This window comes from Melospiza melodia, chromosome Z, assembly GCF_035770615.1.
Source record: "Melospiza melodia melodia isolate bMelMel2 chromosome Z, bMelMel2.pri, whole genome shotgun sequence".
Classification (NCBI taxonomy): Eukaryota; Metazoa; Chordata; class Aves; order Passeriformes; family Passerellidae; genus Melospiza; species Melospiza melodia.
Genome location: NC_086226.1, coordinates 73,919,166 through 73,928,363, shown reverse-complemented (window position 1 = coordinate 73,928,363; position 9,198 = coordinate 73,919,166).

Below are 9,198 nucleotides of genomic sequence, written 5' to 3'. Positions count from 1 at the left end.
CTGATTGAACAGCCTTTTAAGTTGACTTTCCTCTGAATCCTGTAAGTCCAGTTCTCACAGCATAATGCTATTCTCCCTGCTGAACTGAAAAATATGCTGGCCTGTTACTGTGAATGTTATTTCTTTTGGAGAGAAGAGAGTAGTGAAAGGGCACAGATCATCTAGTCTTAATCCTTCTTGCAGAAGCAAGAGCTAAGTCCCTCTGGATTTCTTTTGGTGCTAGTGTGGGAAGGAGACTGCTAACCTGAGACACGGTCATTTAGAATGTGATTCACAGGCAAAGAGAGATTCAGCAGCTCTAGAAGGTGGAGGGGCAAACTTCTTGGGGGACACAGAGTAGTTTGAATGGGGCATGCAGCACAGGCAGTGCAAGGACACTGGTTCAAAAAGCAGTAGATGGGTCTCTGTTCTTTGGGTCATTTTCCACCATCCCGAGGAAGACACTTTGTTTCTTAAAGGCAAAGAAAATTATTATTTTGATGAGTGAGATGGGATGCTAGAGACTGCTTGATGCTCTAGATGGCCTCAGAGAATCACTGACAGGTCACAACCACCCCATGATGAAGGTTAAGTGGCTGTGTGTGTACCCCTGTGTCCAGGTGTGCGCATCTGGATCTCATCTGAGTTATACTGTCCTCCAGTATATGCACACTGTGTGTTCTATTACACAAATAAATAATTCTGTCACGTTGAAAAAGTGGTGAGCTTGTTTCCTCTCCTTAATTATCTCTGCATGAGGAAAGTACAAAGCCAGAACACCCCAATTCCATCATTTTTTACAGCTTCTCAACATGTCTGAGTTACTAGTCACTGTTTTATCTCCCTTGCAGGTCTGTATACTGTATTCTGAACTTTCAGACTCACAGGCCTGTAATGTTTCTGTCCCTAACAGCAGCATGATTATTCTTATCCCATTTAGGTGAAACTGTGTTTACTTGGATACAAGCCAGGTGAGCTAATTGTCACCAGCTATCTCTGCAGTGCTGCCTGGAAAAAACGGAATTCTTCTGGCTTCCTTGGCTGTGGACAGCAATGGTAGTCAGAGGTCCTCAGGAACATTTGACATCCCTAATCCCTTAATTAATGATTTATTCTCCTCCTTATTCCATACTCCTTATTTTTCCTAGGCACTATTGTTTTGGTTTATGATTAATGTGAAGGCTGTAGTTTAGCTGAAAACAATTGTGAGAGAGGAAAGCATGACTTCAAAAACTGCTTGTGTTGCCAAGTGCAGTATTTAATTTGGCTTTGCTTCCTTACTAATTATCTCTTCAATGAGGGATCTCAGAAATTTTTGTCATGTTTCATTATTCCTTATTATCATAGTTTACAGCCTGAAGTAGGTGACAGGATGCTTGCCTCCTCTTTAGTAAATTTCATCTTTTAAAAGGTGTTAAATTTGAGTTTTAAAAAATCAGTGTGTTCTGACTTGAAGCTGTACTTATAATTGGTAATTTGGTAAAAACTATTAAGCTATCTAGCTGTTTACATGAAAACATGTCTGGTTAAAGGTGAACCAAATAATTTTAAACAGTACTTTAAACATTATACAAGTTTGAGAAAGCAGAACTGAATAATCTTGTCTGTATCTACCCTCTCCCTCCTCTGCAATCTTTGGAAATCTGCATTAGGACAACATTTTTTGTCTTCAGAAGACAGGATATAATACTAACAAAAAAAGAATGGCAATAGGAGCAACTCACTTCCTGGACTGAATGCTCTGTGTTCCATAAATGTCTGACTTTCCAGACGTCTGGCAGAACAGCCTGTGATGTCTTCCAGGTCAGTTAGCAGCAATCTCAATTGTCACTGCAAACTCATCCAGCATTTCAGACCCAAAACTGTTCTTCTTTAACCTGGTATCATGCAAGAGATCTTGTTCTGATGCAGGGAGGTAAATCCACTCACAGCAACTTAGTTCTCTACTTGAAAATACTAGCATATTTGTTTTTCTCACATTCCAAAGGGCAACACAGACCTATGTCTAATGTTGCACTCAACATCTGTTTTGAATATTTTTGGAGAGAGTTCTCTTTTTTTTTATGGTAGCTTGTAATGATTAGCATCTCACGCATGGCTGCCTTTATGCCAGTAAACTGAAGGATAATATGCCTATATAAGACTGTGTCAGCTGCTGCTAAAAGCTGCAGCTTGGGGTGTGTGTGAGGTGTTCTTCCAAAGCTGGTGTCTGACCTTGATCTGTTGTCACAGCTGAAGTGTTTAATCTCCCTGAGCCTCATGACCCCTCAGTCATGCAGCCTCAGGCAATGTTGTGTAGGGCTTTAAAATTTTTCTGTAATCCTCAAAATTTACTTTTTTTCCCTCCTTTCATTTAAAACAGTATTGATCAATGGCATTTATTTAAGAATAGGCTTCTCTAGATTCCTGAAAATATGCTGTAATCATTCCGGTTTCTAGTGCATTCAATAGTGACATGGGTCAGTAACAATAATACATTTCTTGATGTGGCCATTTTTGCATTATAACCATCTCTGAAGCCTCTCAACAGTGAAAAGATATTTTTCATACTGCTCTGGATCCCATTTCTATTGAAAGTAGAGGATAATACTTCTAGCAGAGACTCCAAACGTTTCATGGAAGTGCTAGGAAGTATCTTCTTTTTAAGGTGAAGAAACTGAATGAAGGAAGTCCAGCATGGAGACTGACCACAGGACACAAGTCTTGACATACCTATGTCACTTCCAGCCATTACTTCTAATGTCTTTTTTAGGGACCACCACGGGAAGAAACATCTCTCCTGACTTTTCCTTTTTGCAATTTCGATGCACCCTTTAATTTCCCTACGACTGGAGAGTTTTTCAGTATTCCTCTGTAAGGAGACAATGCTTTTGCTAGTATTTGTTTGGTTAAATTTCTTTGCTGGGTAGTTTGAACTCATAGCAGCTGCTTGTGTTTACTGAAATTAGAACTGAGTATTTTTGACAGTTTTTCTTTCAACAGTCATGCAATTCCAACAATGTTGCTTTGATCAGTAAAACCTCCAAACAATTCTTTAAAATAAGAAACATTTTTATCGGTGAAACATTTTAGTATTTTAACTTGAAAGTTTTTGTTTTGAAATTACTTTGAAAAGTTGTAGTATACTCAGCTTATTTCATGTATCAAAAGAGAATTTTCAGTATAAAAAGTGCATTTGTTTCAAATGTCTTGGTACTACAAGATGCCTCTGTCCTTGTACTCCCTATAAATGATCATGCTATGCTGTTAAATGACCCCTGAAAGAGAAGAAATCCAGTGGAACTTAAAAAATATTGTAAACTAGAAACAATCTTCAAGTTTTAATTTTCTCTTGATCAGTTCTGAACTGTAAATTAGCAGGAGGTTTATGTATTCAGAGTGTTACTGCCTGAAATTCTTACATAACTCTCTGGGAACATTAAATGTAATTTCTCCTTAGATTTAGAAGTCTGTAAATTAGTTTTATTTTAGTCTGCACTTTTACAATGGATATTTCTAGGTCTAGGCTGCAATGACAGTCTTTTGTTTGAATAAACTGAAATAAAGTAGTTAGAATAAGTAAACAGGAAGCAAGATTGAAGACATTAGAATCAAGGGAGTGTTTAAAAAATAGAAAAACCCAATGGAGAAAAAAGTGAAAAACGGGTGAATTGCACGATCAAGCTCTGAGGAGTAGTTTGTAGAAAAATGGTGGTTGCTTTAGTTATTTCATAACATGAAATCTATCCCCCTCCAATAGCAAAGTCTAGAAATTCATGGACACAGAATACATCTGTTTTCTATTTTCCCTTCCCTATCAAACCTGTTTCTTCATGACATGCTGCTCTCTGTCAGCTGTGACTGTAATTAACACTCACTGTGGGACTGCGCTTGGAGAAATATAATTGGGAGAAAGGAGGTTGTTTGGGAACTCCCATTGTCCACACTTCGGGAAGCCAGCTTTGCATCCCTGCCTTTTTCCCTCTGATGATTATTCTGGTCCTGGACATTACAGATTTATAATTTAAAGACTTTAGTCTCATGTGGCTTCATTTTACAATACTGCATAACCATTTGTGGAGTTTAAGAGATCTTTGTATTGAAAACTCTTTTTAAATAGATTGAAAATATTTCCTAAGCTACAGGAAATAGCTCTACAGCCACTGAAGAAAAATACAGCTGTGTCTGACTATTCTTTTTTGAATGCCAATGCTGTTGGGAAAAAAATCTGACCTTTCTACTGCCTGCCTCTGTCAGGAGAGCTGTCCAAAGCCACATGAAGGAAAAGTGTCTTCCAGCTTTACCTCTGGCTTCGTTCCAAGTCTTAGATGTGATAGCCAAGTACCAGGGTGAGAAATGCTTCTCAACATCTGCCCTTTAGACTGCTGTGCAAAATGGGAAAGATGCAGCTCTGAACTTAAATTCTACAACAATCAGGTTTCCTTTGCATAATGCGTGAGGCCTGAAATATGTTAAGTGTGTTCAAAAGTTCTCAGAATATGGCTTTTCCTCTCTATGCTAATCAGGCATTCAGAAAAAAGCCAACTCCTCAGAATTTGAGACTCGCTATGGTTTAAAACCTCAGCAAATAACACGGTATGTGTATACTTTAAATGTCAGTGATATCTTTTCTGAGGAGATCGGGTTTTTGCAGGAGAGACTGAAGAATATCAATCAGCTGTAACCCAGTGGCCTGTAACTCATTGAGCTTAATAGCAGATGTGTGTACAGCTTTAAATCAATGGCCGAGACGACTGCTTTGGGAAAACACACCTTGAACCATGCAAAGTATTTTAAGCATATAGGGCTTCCTGTTGCTTTGCCTTTTTTAATTTGGCTTCATTGACTTGTAAATGAAACTTGGTCTCTTTCCAGATATTTTTGTGGGGCTGTTTATTGGTTCTTTGGGGGGCCTTAAAAATTTAGTGCAATCACTTTCTTGTAAAGGATTGAAGTTTTCACCTTTTGTTCCCCTTCTCTATCTGCAATCTGTACCACAGTCTGGTTTACCTTTAAAAGCAGTATCCTTGACCAACCTGAGCAGCCTTTTATGCGTTGATTCTCTATCTCATCTTGTAGGTAGTGCTTCTGAATATTATCACTCATTTAAATATCTTCATCAAAGTTGAATTATTAGTTTTAGTGGCATTATAATTATCACTCCCAGATGATATCCTCCTCAGTTAACAAGTCAGTAAAAAAAATCTGTTTAGGCTGTGCTGCCCATGAAAATATTGTCTTCTAAAGCCCTTGCAGAGCTTTGACAATCATCCTTCCAAGAAAATGCAAGGGTCTAGGAGCTGGTTTAAATTGAGCAGAAAAGTTCTGACCTACAGCTGCCTTTTTTTTTTTTTTTTTCTGTCAGGTTTCTCTTTTTAGCTCCTGAGACCAAGCAGAGTCTGATTTATTTTTTACGCTATCTTTTGTTATGGGAGAGTTGTTGTAAGTTAGATTTTTACTTAGCTGCTTGACCAACACCAGATTCTTGTAACAATTTTCTTGCACTCCCAACTTACGATGTGAATTTAAATGCATTTAAAAGCTTATAAAAGAAACTACTATTCTGTCAAGCTTTCTTTGAATCAATGAAGAATCAATGAAGACATTTGCTGGGCAGAGAAGACTCCTTCATACTTGGGCAGAACCTAAAGATGCATATAGTTAAATTGCCATTCTTTTCATAAGAGCTCCATGTGTTTTATCTGCTTCAGTGTTTTGGTCAGTTTGCTGGTGCCAGATTCTGTTCAGGCAGAGCAGCAACAGGAGGTGCCAAGCAGCAGCTTTGCAGCCTCAAGAGCTTTGGTCATCCCTGCGCTTTCTCAGAGCAGCCTGAAGCTGGCACATTTCCCCCTCATTTCAAGGTCTTTGCTCATTGCATATTGCTGGTCCAGAAACTCCCACCTCCACGTGCTTAGTCTAACTGCTCTTCTTTTCAGGGGGCAATAACCACAGAAGGGGAGAAAAAAATAAAGGAAAAGAAAACAAGTACCATATTCTACACCGGAATTTTAATAAACCTCTCTCTAGAGACAAATTCTTTGGAGTCTTTTATGCTTTAAAATGAGAAAGAACAGTAAACAAAATGGAGCATATTTAGGATATGAAAGTCTGTGTTGTTTGTCTGTAAGAAAACCAAACTGGAAGATGTATTTTTTCAAACCTGCATGTAACATCCTTGAGGAAAGGTTATATGAAAATGTCTTGAAATAAATAGCTGTTTTCTTAGCACATTATTCTACTTTTTGGGAGATCCTAAATGTTAGCATATTGAAAACTCAAAACTACCTACACTGACACATGGTTAATTTTGTAAATCTACAGCCTCTAAGACCTTGGAAAATGTGATTATCCAGTCTGAACACTAGTAGACTAAAGTGATTTTGTGAACTTGAATTCAGTTTTTTTAGGGGAAAAGACCTTATGTCAAATGGCTGGTCAAGGAAATTCTGTTATGACCCATAACGCAGTTTTGTACTGACTTCAAACAGGTTCAGCTTCCATCCACTTGATGATGTTGTGTTTACGTTACTTAAGATATGTGGAGTTTTAAAGTTTTGTTAGGTACTTACAATGTTTTACCCTTCTGTTTGAGAAATAAAGGAGACTGAAATTCTGCAGTTTCTCATGAAGCATGCCTTACAAATTTATTATTTTTGGTGGAATTTAAAATTTTTCTTTGATTTACCAACTTTCATCTTCATCTTGAAGTATTGACACCAGCTTGGAATGTAGTTATAGAGTGCTTATGGTGGGTGATTAAGTCCTCAGAATTTCTTTGTTTATGCAATCAGATAGAGGACCTACACTCTTGACCCTCTTGACCTGGGAGCTGATATTCAGCTTTTTACTAGCTGTGATTCTTATGTCCTGTTTGGATTTGCAACTGCCCAGCATGATTTCCCATTTTGTAAATATTTACTTCACTTTCATATTGCTCTAGTTTGGGTTAACACAAAATACACACTGTAGCTGTGCTCTCTGTGGCAGCAGAAAAAATAATCTCTGATTTCATACAATCCAAGGTGAGGCATTCCTACAGGATGGTTTTTTTCCCTGAGAGATAAAAAAGAGCTGCAATTCTTTTTTTTAAAAATCTATTTAATTTCTGTTATTGTGTTTTGAAGCCTTCTAGTTTATAATTTGGATTTTTTTTGGTGGTGTTAAGTGTTTTATAAAGGTCCGACTAACAGTGTGTTGAATACTTTGTGGTAGGTTGACCTTTCTGGCTGCCGATTCCCACCAAGCAGTTTTGCCACTACCCCCTCATCAAGAGCAAAGGGCAGAAAAATGTGACAAAAAGCTCATGGGCTGAGATAGGAGTAGGGAGGAGGGACACCGAGATCATTAGGGGGATGGAGCACCACTCTTATGAGGAAAGGCTGAGAGAGTGTTTTTTAATTCAGTGAGGAAAAGAGAAAGCTTCAGAGTGACCCAGTAGTGGTGTTTTAGCACCTGAAAGAAGCCTACAAGAGAGGAGCTATTTACATGGACATGAAGTGACAGCATGAGGGCGAATGGATTCAAACTAGAAGGGAGCGCACTTAGATTGGTTCATGGGAAGAAATTATTGACTCTGAGGTTGTTGAGAAACTGTAACAGGTTTCCCAGAGAAGCTGTGTCTGCCCGATCCCTGGAAGTGTTGAAGGCCAGGCCGGATGGGCCCCGAGGAATCTGGTCTGTTGACAGATATCCCTGGGAGCTGGAACTAGATAATCCTTAGGGCCTCTTTCAAGGCAGCCCATTCTATGATTATATGAATTGTATGTGTGTTATTACAAGGTAAGATGTGTTTGTATTTGGAGAGAATTGGTTTAAAACAATCCTGTGTCAGACTTACAGATTTTTTTTTCCCTCCTGATTAAATAATACCTAGGTTAGTGAATCTGCTGCTTTGACATTTCTCAGCTCCTTAGAGTACAGTGTGGTCTCTGACTTGTAGGACTACAGCTGTATGTGGAACATTTGAGTCCCTACAATGAGAAACAAAGAAAGACAATGTCATAATTTTTAAGTTTCTCCTCCTCTCTCTTTGCTTCAGAGTTACTTGGCAGCTGATGTTTCTTAAGCCATTTTACTGTAGTTTATGCATTTTCAGTCACAGATGGTTTGAATTATCACTCTATCATTTTTACAGCCTTTCATTTTCCATGCTATTTTGTCTGAGTCCTGTGAAGAATGCTCAAATCACTACGTTCAATTTATATCAAGGGCACAGAGCTGTAGTATTACAATAGGGCAAGCCATTCATGGGATACTATTTGCATTTGTTTAAAAGAACAACTGTTCCTCTTAGCTCCCTCTTAGCAGTATATTGTGAATTCCTTTGATCATTTCCTGCTTTCATTCTTGAATCCATTTCCATTTCCTAAATATGGCTTTTACTATCAGCCCATTTTCCTACCACGCTTCTTTCAAGAAATATTTAGTGTACAAATCAAAGTAGAATCTCATCTTTAGAGGTTGTGTTTTTCTCTCACCTTAGTTGGAACTTGTTTCTGGTAGACTTTAACTATTGCTTGATGTTTATTGTAAGAGGTTTGTTATATGATGACATGGGAAAACATTAGAAATATATGTTCTATACAAAGTCGTAATAAAACCTACATACAGTTCCAAGAAATGTTTGTGGTTTTCTTCTTACTGGTGCTCAAACTTTGGCCTAGAAACCGCTGTAAATTAGAAAAGTAACAACATTGACTTATATTCTTGTAGAAGTGTTCTGAGTTTAGTTTAATAGTGCAAGCAGTTCCTGCCACTAATTTAGATTTGGTTTGGCTGTATTACAGCGTGCCATAGTGTGCAAAACTTTGTCATCACCTTTTGGTGTGAAGGAGACACAGGCTGCTGTTCCATGTTTATTCATGCCGTGTCTGTGCATTAGTAGACACCTGATTCCACTATTAGGATTATATCAGCCAGAAGCCCATGCCAGTGTTCCTGTAAGTTATGCAAAAATGCAAGTAACACCACGATGCTTGTGGGAGAACAGGCAACATGTGCTGGAAGAAAGCACTTGTCAAGCAATCGTTTTGTCAAAAAATCTTTCAAGATGTTCTGAACAAGTTTGGATAAACTGAGATCATGCTGATTTAGTTCTTAATTTGGGTTGCTTAGGTCAGTGTCTTTTTTTTTTTTGTGCAATAGCAGCCTTGTTAAAACATGTGAACATGATTGCAAGGGATCAGCTGCTTTTAATCTTAGACATGGTCATAGCTTGCAGAAAATCAAACTGACATTTCA